The following is a 16,765-nucleotide window of genomic DNA, read 5'->3' as shown; positions in this document are numbered from 1 at the left end:
ACAAAAAAACATTTTGGTCCCGTTTACTAAGAGCTGTGAGTCTGGGGCTGGAAATTTTAGGACTGGAAGTAGAAGGGTGTAAAGAGGAAGGGAAGAAGATTAGGAGAGTTGGGGTTTTGTTGTTGTTCTTTTTTTTTTTTTTTTTAAAGAAATTGAAGTGTGTTTTCTTCCTGTTTCTTCATCAAAACTAAGTAATTTCCAGTTATTCACTCATTAAACAAATGTGTATTAAGAAAGAAAATCACAGGATCAGAGCCACTGCGTGAGCAAGGGGACGGCACCAAGGGCCTGCTCTCGGGAGAGCTCACTCTCCCCCTTCACAGGGGACCCAAGTCAGAAGGGAGTGCCCAGCCTCCCCAGAGGGGGTTCACCTTGAGTCCTATGTAGGGGCTCAGGGTTGGGTAATCGAGAGTAGAAAGGTCTGGAAAAACCCTAATACTCCTGTTGCAACATTCTAGGAAAAATGGCCTGTCTATTGAATAAGAGTGAATCACCCTGGGGAAGGTTTCTGGTGATCGACTCTGTCCCACGCATCGGTTCCCTGGTGAAGCTCCTCTGGGGTGAGGCTGGATCCTCAATTTCTAGGAGACACATGCAAATGGCCCCCGTGGATTCTGTGAAGGAAGTTATGAGGGGGGGGTAGCTGGGGGCAGCTCAGAGATTATGACCCAAAAAACAGAAGTGAGAGGGGTGAGATTTCCCAGTTCCCCCGCTTTTCCTTTCCTTCTCACTCTTCCCCCCTCCTCTTCCCCCAGACACCATCCCCCCGCAGAGGGCTTCATCTCTTCCCTCTCAGAAATGAGACCTGATTTTACCCAGTTGCTCAAGTCTGTGAAAATACCCGTTCTGAAAACAAACCCGTCCTGCAGGGCCCCTCGGAAGCCTCAGAATTGAGAAATCTATGTGGAGGATGACCGTCCCCCCAGCCTCTTCCATGTGCCAGAGTGAAGCCACGGTCTTCCACAGAGCCCTCTGCAGAGTGGATTCTCATGTTGTAGATGGTGTCATGGCAGCCGAGCGCGTGAGTAGGGACACCAGGAGCTGACCAAGTCCTGGCTACAACGGAAGAGACCAACCAGCTTCCCAGGCTGCAGCCCTCAACGGCCAACCTCTCCAAGACCAGGAGCCTGAGACACCTTTGGTGCATTTCCAGCTGGAGCACCGAGACCCTCTTCCCCCCTCCCCCCGCCATACACACACACACACACACACACACACACACACACACACACACACACTCAGGTGTGGACCTGAGAAACACTGCCTTCGCCTGCCACTCTACGTTCCCAGTCACTTCCGCTGTAATTCATCTCCCATCGATTCCCCCTTCTACTGAAGGCTCCGGCTTCCCCAGCAGGAAGCAAACTCTATCGACCCACAGTCAAAGCACTGGGTGACTTACTTCTTCATGAGGGAGGGTGTGGGCGCCTCTGGGTTTCCCCTCACCTGTTCCTGCGGGGGGGGGGGGGGCCTGAAAGAGGAGAGAGTCCTGGGGAGGAAGTGGTTTCCTGCCTTTTTGGGTTTACATTGGAACCATAGGTGGCCCTCCCCACCACCTCCTTCCCTCCCCCCGACTCCCTTCCTTCTTTCTCATTAGATCTCCATCCCATGTGTGACTTTTTTTCACTCATATTCTACAGCATTAAGATTAAGAGTGTCATTTTAAGCCGCCTACCGGTGGCTCACACCTACAATTCTACTCAGGAGGCTGAGATCTGAGGATCACGGTTCAAAGCCAGCCCGGGCAGGAAAGTCCATGGGACTCTTATCTACAATAAACCACTAGAAAACAAGTGGCACGTGTGCAGTGGCTCAAGTGGTAGAAAAAGAAAATCCAGATATGTAGCTGTGGCTCAGCACCAGGGCCCGCCGCCCCCCCCTACGACACAAGTGTCATGTTGGGGCTTGGAGGCATGGCTCAAGTAGTAGAGCAAGTACAAGGTCCAAATTCAAACTAGAGTGCCACAAAAATGTTACTTTTTTTTTTTGCCAATCCTGGGGCCTGAACTCTGGGCCTGAGCACTGTCCCTCAGCTCTTCAGCTCATGGCTAGCTCTCTACCACTTGAGCCACAGCGCCACTTCCGGCATCTTTTTCTTTTTGCTTATGTGGTGCTGAGGTATCGAACCCAGAGCCTTATGCATGCAAGGCAAGCGCTCTACCACTGAGCCACCTTCCCAGCCCTTGCTTGGCACTTTTATCAGCCACTTCATCCTGCTTCAGGTTCTTCATCTGATGACCAGACAATGAGCTCTGTGGTGCCCTCCGGCCAGGGACTGCAGGGGGGACCCTCCCTCCCAGTTCCCAGGGCGATAGATTGCATCCTGGCCAGATGGAGACCATGTCAGGGTCGCTTACTAATGCACCCTTGCAAGCCCTCCTTGGACCTGATGAATCAGTGGCTGTAGTTCAGCAGGAGATCCTGATAATTGGTCCTGACACTGAAGCATGAGAAGCTGGGAAATAGTGGAGCTTATGCAAAACACCTGGCAGAAAGTGGGAGGTTCAGGGTTGGCTTCCTTCCTCCTCCCCAGACACTTGGCTGAGGGGGAAAGCCTTCCCTCTGCAGGGAGCAGTTGGGTTTAGCTCATGGTTGCAAGTTGTAATCTGATGGTGTTGAAAGCATTTGATCTCCTTAAAACCATTGATGTGGACCAGACTGCTAATATTCTTTTTTTCTTTTTAATGCTGGTTCTGGGGCTTGAACTCCATACCTTCCATTTCCACTTCTGTTTTGCTCAAGGCTAGCTGTCTGCCACTCCAGTGAGCTCCACTTCTGGCTTTTCGCTGTTTCATGGGAGATAAGGGTCTCACAGACTTTTCTGCTCAGCTTCCTGAGTAGCTAGGATGACAGGTGTGAGCCACTCAGTGCCCAGCTCAACTTCAGATGTTCTTATTCTGGTTCACAGATGGAAGTGTCCCCCCCAAAGAGCATGAGGGGTCCTTAGGTCACAGAATGAACCCCAGGGGCAGGGGTCACCCACCTGGGCAGCTGCACATGTGGAGGGGAAGAGGCCCAGAGGGCAGCTGACCTCTGTGTTATAGTTTGTCCAACAAACTTACTTATAACTTGGTGTTCTAAAAAGGACATGAAAGTGTGGCGGTTTGTATGTCATGATCATTGGGGGAGACCGCACAGGTCCTGGGCTGGGTATGGGAATTCAACACGGAGCCGTGGAGGAGGGGAGGAAAGGCAGGCGACCAGGCTGTAGCCCCCCCCCCCCCCCCCCCCCCGACAGACAGACTGAAGAGGTGGGAGACCCCGGCGGCAGCAGATCTGAGCCGGTCGTGAGGGCTGGGGGGAGGTGGGCGGCAGGAAGGAGGGCCCCGCCCCGGCGTGCCCTGCCCTGGCGTGCCCTGCCCCGGCGTGCCCTCTGGCCCCGGGGTCGCCACTCCTCGGGCTGCCCGGCCCAGAATAACCTCCCTTCCGGGCAGGGCGGCCGGGCCGCTGCGCCAGCTCCCGAAATAGGGCTCAGCAGGTCGGGCGGCGGCGGCAGGGGAGGGGCGGGGGGGGCGGGGGGTGGGGGAGAGCCCTGCCCGGCGCCCTGGGATGGGGGACCTGAGCACGAGGAGCCCCCAGAAAGGGGAAATGCAGGGTGCAGGCCGGGCTGGGGCGCAGGACCGAGGGCAGGGGCCCGTGCCTAGGTGGGGAAGGGGGCTGGTTGGGCACTTCGGGGACCCCATCGTTGGGGGGGTGAGACGAGGAGGGGAGGACAGGGAGGAGGGCTTACGGGGAGGGGGAGCACGAGGAGGGGGCGCACGGGGAGGGGGATGCAGGGAACGGAGGGCGCAGGGAAGGGAGGGTGCACGGGGAAGGAGAGCATTGGGGAAGGAGGGCCCACGGGGAGGTGGGCGCACGGGGGGGGGGATGCACGGGGAGGGGGGCTCACTGGAGAGCACACGGGGAGAGAGGGCGCACGGGGAGAGAGGGCGCACGGGGAGGGGGACGCATGGGGAGGGGGGTTCATGGGAGGGAGGGCACACGGGGAGGGGGACGCACGGGGAGTGGGGCGCATGGGGAAAGATGGCGCACGGGGAGGGGGGCGCAAGAGGAAGGGGCGCACGGAGAGGGAGAGCACACGGGGAGGGGGGCGCACGGGGAAGGAGGACACTCGGGGAGAGAGGGTGCACGGGGAGGGGGACGCACGGGAAGGGAGGGCGCACGGGAAGGGGGTGGACTTCTGGGGCGCGCGGACACAGGCACGCGGAGCGGGGCGGGCCGTGGGGGACTCCGGGCCTGGGTTCAGGATCCCACCCCACCCGAGGCGCTGGGGGACGGGTGCTGACCTCACCGCCCCCCCAAGCCCGTCTAGGCTGGCCGGGCTGATGGAAGGCCCGAGGAATCCGCAGCTGGCGAGCGCCTTCCCGCCCGAGGCCGACCAGGCCCCGCAGGACTGCGTCCTGCGTGGGGCTGTCTGGAGGCCCGCATCCTTGGGAATGGGATGTGGGGCTTGGGGGTATGAGGTGACCAGGGTTGCCCCCCTCCCGGGGACCAACCCCCACCCCGCCCCCACCCCCTCCCGCCCCCACCCTCCTCCCGCCCGATGCTGATTGAAATTTGCAGGGTGCTTCCTCCTTCAGGGGCTGTCCCGGAGCCTGGTGGTTCTGGGACTCCCCCCCCAGGCGCAGCCCCTCCCCCCCCAGTGCAGGACGGGGACCATTAAACCTAAGTGAACACAGCCCCAGTCTCAGCGCCTGAGGCCATCTTCTGCCCACAACCGCCACCCCCTCTCATCTGACCTCTCTCCTACCACTACCCTCCTTAAAGCTCCCCAGCCTCAGTTTCCCCATGGAAACTGGCCAGCGCTGTCAGTGAGTTGTCATTTCTACCCTATAGGCAGAAACAGCAGAGCTAGGCCAACCCTGGCTGTGTGATGGCAGGGGTCCCCAGGGCCTGGGGATGGTAGGCATTGGCACCCTGGCCAGAGCACTGTCCTGTGAGCCCTGCCTCATTCGAAGGGATGGACCCATTTACTGTCAGGACCTGCAGGAATCCTGGGCTGAGGCCCAAGATCAAAGAGGGCCAGAGTGTGGGGCAGCCTGTGCTGCGGAAGGCCAGCTGCAACCCCAGATGCTACTTTTTGTGGCTTTGGCCAGGTGTCTGCTAGGCTGAAGTATCTCCTGGACACCATTGTGTCCTTGGGGTAGAAGTGGGGGGCTAGGGCCACTGGGGAGGGGGAGGCTGTCTGCCCTACTTGTATGAGACCCAAGGCTGAGGAGCAGGGAGCGACCCACCCGTATAAAGGAGGGCGGTCCTGGCTTACTGTAACTTCCTGGCTGGACGCCCATGGGTCTGTGGTTGGGCAGGCCAGCCCGAGAGGCCTCGGGTGTAGGGAGGACTGGGGCAGAGCTTGCCTCACAAGGCTGGGGCCCAGTGCATGTGTCCTGGGGACTGGACGGAGAAAGATTGCTGTGTTCTGGGGAGCAGGGGACTGGGGGGGGGCGGCCTGGGAGGTGACCACTTCTTTCCCGAACAAGCCAGGCCCCTACTTAAATGCCAGATTATAGGCAAGAAAAGGGGGTGTGGGGAGGAGGGGCTGCGCAGGGCTTAGTCCCTTCCTGCGGGCATTGGAGTGGCCAGTCTTGACCGAGCCCTCCCTAGTCACTAGCATTATGGGTGCTTACTCACCAAACTATCCCAGCCCCCTCCCCCCAAAGTGAGGACTTATTAGTCCCATGACTTAGATGAGAAGCAGATTTAAGAGTCTTGCCTGGATCTCAGAGCTGCGAAGAAGTGAACCAGGTGAAAGCCGGGGCTGCCTAACCCCATGTGCCATGGGGTCTCCTAAGTGTGGGAACCAGTATGGCCTAGCGGGCTGCCGGATGCCTGCCACCCGCCCCCCCTCCCCCCCCCCTCAGCAGGTGCAGCACCTGCTTGCTAGGCACTCAGCTGACTTCCTGTCTCTGGAAGAGATCACAGCTGCGGGTACACAGGGGAAGGGCGGTCCTCTTCCTGTGGTCCAGGTGAGGGCATGACCCCAAATCTTCTTGGCATCCTCTGTCTCCTTTCCCAGGCTCTGTGGACCCCCGGAGACTCTGTCCAGGTGAAGGGTTTGTGTAGTGTCCTGAGCTGCAGGTGAGGGGCAGGAGGGGTAGAGAAGGGACGGCAGGCTTGGTTGAGGAGAGCATTGGGAGGAGAGGGGGGTAAAGAAGGCTGCAGAGATGGAAGATGCCTCTCCCTGGCCTCCCAAGCTTGGTCATCCGATTCAACACACACTCCCGAGGGAGGAGGTTTCCATGTCCTGTGTGTCCCCCCACGCCCTCCAGGGCTTTGGAAGAGGACTGACTGGCTGCTGGCCATTGCCGCCACTTTTCCCTAGGTGACATTGCTGAGGAAGTGTGGTACTGTCTTGCACTTCCTGTGCACAACTCTACCTCCCCTCCTTGTGGCCTCTGGAAGTTCAGCCTAAGCTTCCTAGAGGCCGGTGTTCCTGTGGGAGGTCATCTGAGGTTGCCAAGGCCACAGCTCCTCCCCAGAGAGATGCTAGAAACATCCTTGTAGTAAACGGAGCAAGGTCTGAACAGAACCAGGCCATGCCAGACGTGATGCGATGCGCGTGCTTTCTCCCTGAGAAGCTACATGCCTGCCTCTGGGCCCTGCTGCTGGCCAGGCTTACCTGCTGGCTCCATCTGTGTGTGTGAGAGTGTACGTGAGTGTGTGCACGCACACATGTACGCTGGTTCTGGGCCTTGAACTCAAGGCTTGGGCACTGTCCTTGAGCTTTTGTGCTTGAGGCTAGTGCTCTACCATTTTGAGCCACAATGTCATTTCTGGCTTTTTTACTAGTTCATTGGAGATAAGAGTCTCCTGGACTTTCCTGCCCAGGCTGGCTTTGAACCACAATCCTCAGTAGCTAGGATTACAGGCGTGAGCCACCAGCTCCCTCCTGGGTATCTTTTCAGCCTGTCTGGGCTGCCCTTGGCATCTTCAGTGGAGGATAAAGTGGTATTTCCCACATCCTCTGTTCAAGCAAAGCTCTTCCTGATATGTATAATGAAAGAAAAAAATGGTGGGGGTTTTTTTTCTCTCTTGTTTTGTGAGATCTGGCCTTGCTTTGTAAACCGTGCATACTTTGAACTTATGACTTTCCTGGCATCTATGTGCAACCTGTCACTGTGGCCTTATTTGGAAATGGGGTGTTTGGGAACGTGATTAAGCTGAGGTCACAATGGATTACTATGAGCTTTAAGCCAATGACTGGTGTCATTACAAAAAAGGGATGATTTGGCCAGGGGCACACAGAGTGAGGTGTCCCCAAAGATGGCCAGAAGCCCCTAGAAGCTAGAAGGGGCAAGGGAGGATTCTTTCTTAGATCCTTGATAGACCTGTAAGAGAATACATTCTGTTGTCTCAAGCTACCTATATTGTGGTATTTTGTTATGGAAGCCTCTGAACAGTACTACAACCACCCACTGTCCAAATGGGGGACACAGAGCTGGGGCTGGCTGGCTCATGCCTGGAATCCAAGCTACTCAGGTGGCTGAGATCCGAGGATCACAGTTCAAAGCCAGCCTGGGCAGGAAAGTCCATGAGACTCTTATCTCCAATAAACTACTCGGAAAAATCAGAAGTGGGGGCTGGGAAGGTGGTTCAGTGGTAGAGTGCTTGCCTTGCACACATGAGGCCCTAGGTTTGATTCCACAGCACCACATAAGCAGAAAAAGCCGGAAGTGGTGCTGTGGCTCAAGTGGTAGAATGCTAGCCTTGAACTGAAAAGCTGAGGGATAGCGCCCAGGCCCATAGTGCACGTACCGCGACAAGAAAGAAAGAAAGAAAGAAAGAAAGAAAGAAAGAAAGAAAGAAAGAAAGAAAGAAAGAAAGAAAGAAAGAAAGAAAGAAAGGAAGGAAGGAAGGAAGGAAGGAAGGAAGGAAGGAAGGAAGATCAGAAGTCGTGCTGTGGCTCAAGTGGTAGAGTACTACCCTTGAGCACAGAGAGGCTCAGGGACAGTGCCTAGCCTCTCAGTTCAATCCCCAGGACTGGAAAGAAAGACAGAAAGACAGAAAAGACAGACAGACAGAAAGGAAGGAAGAAAGAAAGGAAGAAAGAAAGAAGTGGAAATAGAGCTGTAGTTCAAGTAGTAGAGCACTAGCCTTGCATAAAAAAAAAGTTGAGGATAGTGCCTGGTCCTGAGTTCAAGCCTCAGGGCCTGCACAAAAGAAAAAAGAAAATCCACATCAGACCCATGAAGCAAAGACTTGGAAGAGGCCAAGCAGGGAACAGGAAGGAATGCTTCCCCAACTTCTTCTTCTTGCCCCAGACAGGAACCTGAGGACCAGTCTCTGCCCCTCAGAAGTTGTCACTCTCCTGGCAAATGGCGGGGGAGGGGGAGAAGGCCAGGAGGGCAGCAAGGGTATGGAAGGATCTGGGTCTTGCTGGGAGACCTTGTTAATGATAAAATCTCATTGCCTCTGGCACCACTGACTCCTCCACATAACTGGCCGTGTTTTGTCCACATCCCAGGGTACAAGTAGCAGTCTAGGCAGGGTGAGAGGGGTGGTCTTAAGATCATAGACCCTGAAAAGTCAAGCAGGACATGTGCCCAGCCTTCCTGACCCACAGCCCGTACTCTGCCCTTACCCCTTGCTCTCTGCTAGTCCAGGGTTCCCGTGTGTATGACCCAGGTGTCCGTGGGGCTGTTGGAGAGGCTCAGTGAGCACTGTGGCCATGAACGGGACCCTGGAGCTCATCCACCCAGTTTTGGACACCAGCTGTACCCTAGGTTTTTCTTTTCTTTCCTTTTCATTTTTTCTTTTTGTGCTGGTACTGGGGCTTAAACTTAAGGCCTGGCATTGTCCTTTAGTTTTTTTACTCAAAGCTGGTGCTCTACCACTTGAGCCCCAGCTCCATCACCTCTGACTTTTTTTTTTTTTTTTTTTGGTCGGCCGTGGGGCTTGAACTCTGGGCCTGGGCGCTGTCCCTCAGCTCTTCAGCTCTAGGCGAGCGCTCTACCACTTGAGCTACTGCGCCACTTCCGGTTTTCTGGTGGTTTATTGGAGATAGGAGTCTCACGGTCTCTCCTGCCCGGGCTGGCTTTGAACCGCGATCCTCAGATCTCAGCCTCTTGAGTAGCTAGGATTACAGGCGTGAGCCACCGGCGCCCGGCCACCTCTGACTTTTTGATGGTTAACTGGAGATGGTAAAAGTCTCATGAACCGACGGGTGCCGGTGGCTCTCGCCTGTAATCCTCGCTACTCAGGAGGCTGAGATCTGAGGATCGAGGTTCAAAACCAGCCCAGGCAGGAAAGTCCATGAGACTCTTGTCTCCAATAAACCACTAGAAAACTGGAAGTGGCACTATGGCTCAAGCCGTAGAGCGCTCACCTTGAGCTGAAGAGCACAGGGACAGCGCCCAAGCCCAGAGTTCAAGCCCCATGACCAACCAAAAAAAAAAAAAAAGTCTCATGAACTGACAGGTGCAGGTGGCTCACGACTATAATCCTCACTACTCAGGAGGCTGAGATCTGAGGATTGAGGTTCAAAACCAGTCCAGGCAAGGAAAGTGTGTGAGACTCTCATCTTCAATGAATCACTCAGAAAACTAGAAGTGGCACTGTGGTTCAACGCTCACCTTGAGCTGAAGAGCTAGGGGACAGTGCCCAGGCCCAGAGTTCAAGCCCCACGACTAATAACAACAAAAGTCTCATGAACTTTCCTGTCTAGACTAGCTTCCAACTGCAGGCCTCAGGTCCCAGCTTCCTCCATAGCTAGGATTATAGGTGTGAAACACGCACACCTTAGGTATCTTTTTGTTAACTGTATTTTTTTTGTCTTTTCTTTTTTTGGTACTGGGGATCGAACCCAGGACGTTGCACTTGCTAGGCAAGCACTTTGCACTGAGCTACATCCCAGCCTTCCTTAGGTTTCTTTAGTGACCTTGCACAAGCTACCTCATATCTCTGGCTCACTGTTTTCTCTCCTGAAAAATACAAGGACCAATAATAGTATCTAACTGAAGGCATTACTAGAGAATTTAATGAGTTAGGGTGTAAGTGCTTAGAATAGTGTCTGGCACATTGCAAGTGTGGTCATAAAAGTGTTTGTGAAATACAATAAACCATGCCAGGTTCTCTTCCTCCAGAGTTAGCACCCACGCAGGACTGCAACATGGCCACTCATTTTCTTCCTCCACAGGCCAGGGGGAGATAGAGGCCAAGGCCAGGATCCCGCACTCAGCTTGCAGCCAGAGGGTGCTGAGATTGCTCTCCATCCAGGACTGGCTGACTCAGGTGCATAATCTCTTCTCTAAGACCAAGGTCACCTTTTGATCTCGGTGTGAGCCAGCTTTCTCCTCCCAAAGGAAAATTCAGACCCCTGTCCCAGCCTCCCTCCGAGTCCCACACCGAGCTGTTTGGCTCACTGCGAGGGCTTAGCCTGGGGTGATTCACTATCACTCATCACCCGTGGGAAAGATAATGTGCCACACACATTCCCGCCCCAGAGCTGCCGTCGTCTTTACGGATGGAGCTCAGAATGTACCGGGCAGCAATGTGCATGTAGCAACCTGTGCTCCTGGATGCCTCCGGGAAATTCTCCTGTCATTTCTGGCCGCTTCCCCATCATGCTGGGGGAGGAGGGGAAGGGAGGAGTTGGGGGCTCTCTGGAGTTTTTGAATTGGCTCCTCTCCAAGAGGCCTCTCAGCCTCCGAGCCCCAGAGCCTGGCTCAAGGGCTTCTCAAAGCCCTTCTCCTCTCAGGGCAGATTTGCCCAGATCCCATTCTGTGTAGGCACAAGGTCTTTTGCGGCAGCTGGGCCCCTTGGCTGACCTTCTAGCTCCTTCTCTTAGACTGGAGAGGCCTGGAAGAGGGCCGGAGAGAGAGTCCGGGCTGGGTTTCTGGGCTCTTCCTTTCCACTCCAGGGCTCTGGCCAGAGTCTGCTCAAGGGGGGTTCTGCCGAGGTCTCAGCCACCGTCTGGAGCTCTGGTGGCCCATGGAGTCCAATGGGGAGGCCGGGACAGGCTGGGCAGAACTCCAGAGTTAGCGACTGCTCCTCCCTCTCCTTGGGCAATGCCAGCCCTCCTGCCAGACCCCCTTGCCTACTTTCACCAGGTGCCAAAGGGCACTGGAAGGACAATGAATGGCCAGGGACCACTCCTGGAAGGCAGCCCACCTGGCACTGGTTTGCTTCCCCTCCTGTCGTAGGATTCTGCAACAGGAAGGAACTTTGAGGTCATCTCCTCCATCTCCCCAGTTTCTAGAAAGGATTGTTTCAAGAGATTTAGGGTTCTCTGAGGCCTCAAGCCAAGACTGGATGTTGGGTTGGCTGGAAGCCTGGCTGGGATTTGCGTGGGGACCTTGTGTTGACCAGGAGCACCAAGCCCAGACAGCTGAGGCTCCCCGGTCCCCTGTCCAAAAGGACAAACAGTGCTCCCATGGTTCCCCAGGGGCCACACGGGCAGGAGGGAGGCTGGGGACTGAAGGTCTCCCCCGGGTTGACCAACATTCTAACGACAGCCGATTGGCCCAGCAGCTATTCGGGTCCCCTTGGGAGCCTTCACGGTAGCTGAGTGGAGAGGCTCACTGGGCGGAGGTGGAGGGCAGGCTTGCCTGCGCAGGTGCAAGCCGAAGTGGAAAGGGCACTGGATGCAAAGTCGGGTGATACCGGTTCCACTGCTTTGTGATTGGAGGCAGGTGCAAACTTCTCTGACCCTCACCTAGAAAACTATAGAGTACCTGGCATGTATGTGTGAAGGCCAGAGTTCAGTTCCCAGCATCACAAAACAACAAGAAGAAAACAAAAAGACAAGTACTATTTTTATACAGATATATATACCACTCATAAGAGATAATGGATGCTTCTTGAAGTAAGAATTGTGAATGAGCCAAGTGCCAATGGCTCACACCTGTCATCCTAGCTACTCAGGAGGCTGAGATCAGAGGATCGCAGTTCAAAGCCAGCCTGGGCAGGAAAGTCCATGAGACTCTTATCTCCAATAAACCACCAGAAAATCAGAAGTGGTGCTGTGGCTCAAAGTGGTAGAACGCTTGCCTTGAGCTGAAGAGCTGAGAGACAGCCCCCAGGCCCTGAGTTCAAGCCCCACCACCACCAAAACTTGTGAATGACTCAATATCTTACTAACTTCAGAAGCCCAATATTTGAAGAGCATTTTGCCTTTAGTACAGGCCAAAGTCAGGTGTTTGATGGGCTTCTACAAAGAGCCACTATTCCACTGGATTTCTATTTTTGTCAGTCCTGGTGCTTGAATACTTCTTTTGCTCAAGGCTAGCACTCTACCACTTAAGCCACAGCACCACTTCCAGCTTTTTCTGTTTTTGCGGTAGTAAGGAATGGAACCCAAGGCTTCAAGCATGCTAGGCAAGCACTCTACCACTAAGCCACATTCCCATCCCCAGCCAGAAGACTCTTCAATTAACCAGCAAAAGCTAGTAATGGTGGCTCAACCTGTAATCCTAGCTACTCGTGAGGTTAAGAGCTGAGATCATAGTTCTGAAGCCAGCAGAGGCAGGAAAGTGGATGAGACTCTTATCTCTAATTAATTACCAAAAAGCCAGAAGTGGATATGTATTTCAAGTAGTAGAGTGTGCACCTTGAGCAAAAAAGCTAAAGGACAGCACCCAGGTCTTGAGTTTAAGCCCACTACCAGCAAACACACCTATACACACAAAACCACACAGACAAAAACAGTTAACCAGCAAGAAGCTGGAAGTGGAGGTGTGGTTCAAGTGGTAGAACACCAATCTTCAGCAAAGAAGCTAAGCGATAGTGCCCAGGCCCCGAGTTCAGGCTCCATTATCAGCACCAAAATAAAAAGCAAAAGATACAGTGCTTAGTGGGAAAGAGGCATTTAATAAAGGATTGTTTACTGAATAAAAGTGAGTTTTCAAGTCCCACCTGCAATCCTAGCTACCCCCAAGCTTGAGATCTGAGAATCATGGCTCAAAGCCAGCCCAGGCAGTTAAGTCCTTGAGATTCTTATTTCCAATTAACCAACCACAAGCTAAAGTGGGGCTGTGGCTCAAGTGGTAGAATGCTAGCCTTGAGCACAAAAGCTCGGGGGTAGTGCCCAGGCCCCTGAGTTCAAGTCTCAGAAATAACAGAGAAGAGAGAGATAGAGAGAGTGAGTTTTCACTCTGAGAGGTGTAGATGGATCATAATGCCCTTGTTGCTGGCTACGTTTTGGAGGAGAGGGTTGGGGGGGGCAGTGGCTGTCATGGGGGGCAGTGAAGACGGGGGATGGGAGGTACTTCAACAAGGAGAGAGGACCAGGAGAAAGAGGAAGGGCTGGCTGGCCAGGTGGGGTAACCTCCAGGCGGGCCTGTGGGTGAGTCAGGGTGGGACGCTCCTGTGAACTGGAGAGGGCTGGTTGTGATGCCAGGCATACACCTGTCTCCCTGCGAGAGGGTCCAATGAGGAGAGGTCACTGAGGGGCGTCTGCCTTATCTGCAGTAGTTAGAGCAGTCAGAGAAGCTCTGGAAAGGGCCTGGTGGAAAAGACCGAGGGGAAGCGGCAGGGATGGCATCCCGCCTGGGTGGCAGGACAGAAGTCATATTTTTAGAAGATGAGTCTGGCATGGATGTGCCCAGGAAGGGCACAGTTCCCCAAAGTTCCCGTTTTTCCCTGCTGTGATAGTTCAGAATGCTTGCTCGCTGGGGCCTGTGGCCAGAGCATCTGCTTTTTCCTCTCTGGGGCCTGTGGCCTGAGCACCTGCTTTTCCCACTCATCGCGCAGTCTCCCCTTCTGGGAAGCCACCCTGGGTCATTTCCTCCTGGGCACCCCCAGCTGTACCCTGTAAACTATTTTATTTTTATACCCACTCCTTTTTAGGATACTTCTCAGTTTTCAGTCTGGTTCCCCTTTGAGCCAGCCTTCACCCACGTTTGTCACTGATGTCCAGCCCTGGACACGGGAGCAGCCAACAAGTTTGCACCCGTGTGGACCAATCAGGTGAGATACCCCTACCTAGCTCAAGAGGACTACAGCCCACTTAGTCCCTGGCCTCATGGGATCCCATCACAGAGACGGAGTTTGTCCACAGCACCACACCTCCTCACAGAGTTTTATATCCAGATGCATGTCTCCAGTATTCTGTACGATACAGACACAAAACAAGGCCTTCTGTTTGAAAAGTGACTACTGACGATTTGGGGAAGGGGAGGAGAAAGAGAGGAAACACATTTCCTCGTGTACTGTGCACAACAAATGTGCATTCTGGTGTTTTCTTTCTAAGCCTAGATGTTCCTAAGGGTGAACCTAAATACATTTCTATGAATAACCACCACAAGAGTATCATCACAAAGATCTGCCCCGTTTTCGCCTTCAGAGCCCTGGCTTCGTTTTTTTGGAAAAGAGCCTGGGGCCTCTGGTTCTCCCTGTAAGCTGCCTTCCAGGTTGCTGCTATTGCTTAAGGCTGTGCCGCAATCCCTGAGCCGCTCAGGAGTGGGAAGTCCAGAGTTCTCCCCTCTTCTGGGAACAGCCCCCCCTCCCCCTCCCGGCTCCAGCTTCCACAGGCAGTCCGCATGACAGTGGGTCAGGCTCACTCAAGAATTTCACAAACTGCCTGGCTGGTTCCCAGCACAGCACAGCTGGGAGGGCTCAGCGCTGTGGACGGAGCACATCCTCCACCCTGGCCCAGCTGTCCTTGGGCCCAGGGCCTCCGGGGCTGCGGCCCCTGGACAGAGAAAAGGCCCCACTTGTCTGGGCTTGCCACAGTGCAGGTGGTGGTGCACTCCCAGCCTTCCCTCCCAGCTGATTTCCCAGCTCTGGCTTAGTCAAAGTACTAGGAGGAAACTCCCTGTCCAGGAAGAGAGGAGGCTCCAGGCTTGCCTTGCCCAAAAGGCAGCAGGAGGTGGTGGAAGAGTTACTCCCAGAGGTGGTGACTGCTCAGACTCAGGTGGCCCCCTGAATGGGTGACTCTCAGGAGCAGAAGTTGGAGTTCAAGATTACCCTCGCCCTGGAAGGGGGCAGGGCAGTCGAGCAGGCCCAGTCAGTCAGTCCCCTGTGCTTTGGGGAGGTCTTTGGGAAGCAGGGGAGGGGGATGGGGGTGCTGGGCAGAGAAGGGTGGTTTTGTGGAAAGAACACGGGGATGTGTATTAGAACCTTCGACTCCAACCCCATGACCCTGGATTGCGTGTGGATTTGAGGGCGTCTGTGTCTCCATCTCTATAACGGATAAACTCTGCCCTTAGGGTAGAGAAACCAACTGTCCTAGCTTGGGAGACTCTCAGGCTAAACCTGAACAGGCTGGTCATGCTGAAGGACAAAACAGTACCAGATCGTGAAAACAAGCTTCTTAGCGACACACACGGGGTGTGCTCACTGATCAGATTTACCTATTTGCCCGTCTACTGTGTGATCGGCCTTCCTGCCCGCTCCTGGGTTTAAGGAGGTATTGGGGAGCCTTCCCCCCCACCACGCAGGGCCTGGTCGGGTCCAACCCTTGATCTCCTGGGCCTAGCACCGTGCTTGACGCCCCCCCCCCATTGTCCCACAGCTATCTGCTGAATGGACAAATGGGTGGATGGATGAGGGAGGGGGGCGCTGCCGGGTCCAGGAACCGCCCGGATCCCCTGGGGTGGAGATGCGTGGGGGGTTCGCCCTGCTGGGCCTCGTGGAGAGGTCTCTGCTCAGCCAGGACCAGAAAACTTGATTCACTGGCTGCTGCCCGGCCGGGAGAAAGAAGAGTCAGGCCTTGCTGAGTGGCCTCCCGGAGGGGGTCAGTGACCCCCGGTGATCAATGACGGATCCTCCCCCCCCCCCCCCCGCGCCCGCCGCGTGCCCGCCCCCGCCCGGCGAGGTGAGCCCCGCCGCCTCCCCGCCGAATTTCCTGGCACTGGGCTGAGAATAAACAGCGCTCTTCGCCTGTAATCCCGTTGCCCGGGCGACGGCGCTGCGCGAGCGGGGAGGGAGGGGGCGTGCCGGGGGCGTGGCCCTGGTGGTGGGCGTGGCCCGGGCGGGCTTCGCCGCGCATGCTCCGTCGGGCGGAGGCGCGTCCCGGCGGCCGCCCCACCACCACCTCAGCGCCGCGCGCGGACATTCTTCGCATAGCTCCACCGGGGCTCCCGCGGTGTCCGGGAAGTGACTCTTCCTGGCAGAGGGCGAGCTTCGGAGCCACGGGCCCCGCTCGCCAGCCAGCCAGCCAGCCAGCCAGCCGGGCGGCCGCCGAAACGGGGCAGGGCGGGGCGCAGCGCGGGAAGGGGCTGCCGGGCCCCGCGGCTGGGCCTCACGGCGGGCCTCGCGCGCGCCCCCCGCGCCCCCCGCGCTCCCCGGCCCCCGCGCCCCCCGCGCTCCCCCGCGCGCCCCCCGGCCCCCGCGCGCGCCCCGGCCCCCGCGCCCCGCGCGCCCCGGCCCCCGCGCCCCCCGCGCCCCGGCCCCCGCGCGCGCCCCGGCCCCCGCGCCCCGCGCGCCCCGGCCCCCGCGCCCCCCGCGCCCCCCGCGCCCCGGCCCCCGCGCCCCGCGCGCGCCCCGGCCCCCGCGCCCCGCGCCCCCCGCGCCCCGGCCCCCGCGCCCCCCGGCCCCCGCCCCCCGCGCTCCCCCGCGCGCCCCGGCCCCCGCGCCCCGCGCCCCCCGCGCGCTCCGACCCCCGCGCGCCCCGGCCCCCACGCCCCGCGCCCCCCGCGCCGGGGCCTTCCGCCTCCACCGGGCCTCGCTGCCCTCCACCCTCCCGGCCCGGGGCGGCGGCGTCGCCCGTCCCTTCTCCTTCCCCCGCGCAGGCCGGGCTCTGCGTGAAGACGGCGCCTCCCCCGGGGACGCTGGGACCCCGGGGACGCTGGGACCCCCGGGCCCGAGCCTTGGAGCCGTCAGCTCCGCG

This window comes from Dipodomys merriami, unplaced genomic scaffold (genome assembly GCF_024711535.1).
Source record: "Dipodomys merriami isolate MVZ:Mamm:240054 unplaced genomic scaffold, mDipMer1.0.p SCAF_42, whole genome shotgun sequence".
NCBI lineage: Eukaryota > Metazoa > Chordata > Mammalia > Rodentia > Heteromyidae > Dipodomys > Dipodomys merriami.
The sequence above is the reverse complement of the archived record's forward strand: the minus strand, read 5'-3'. Positions refer to the sequence as shown.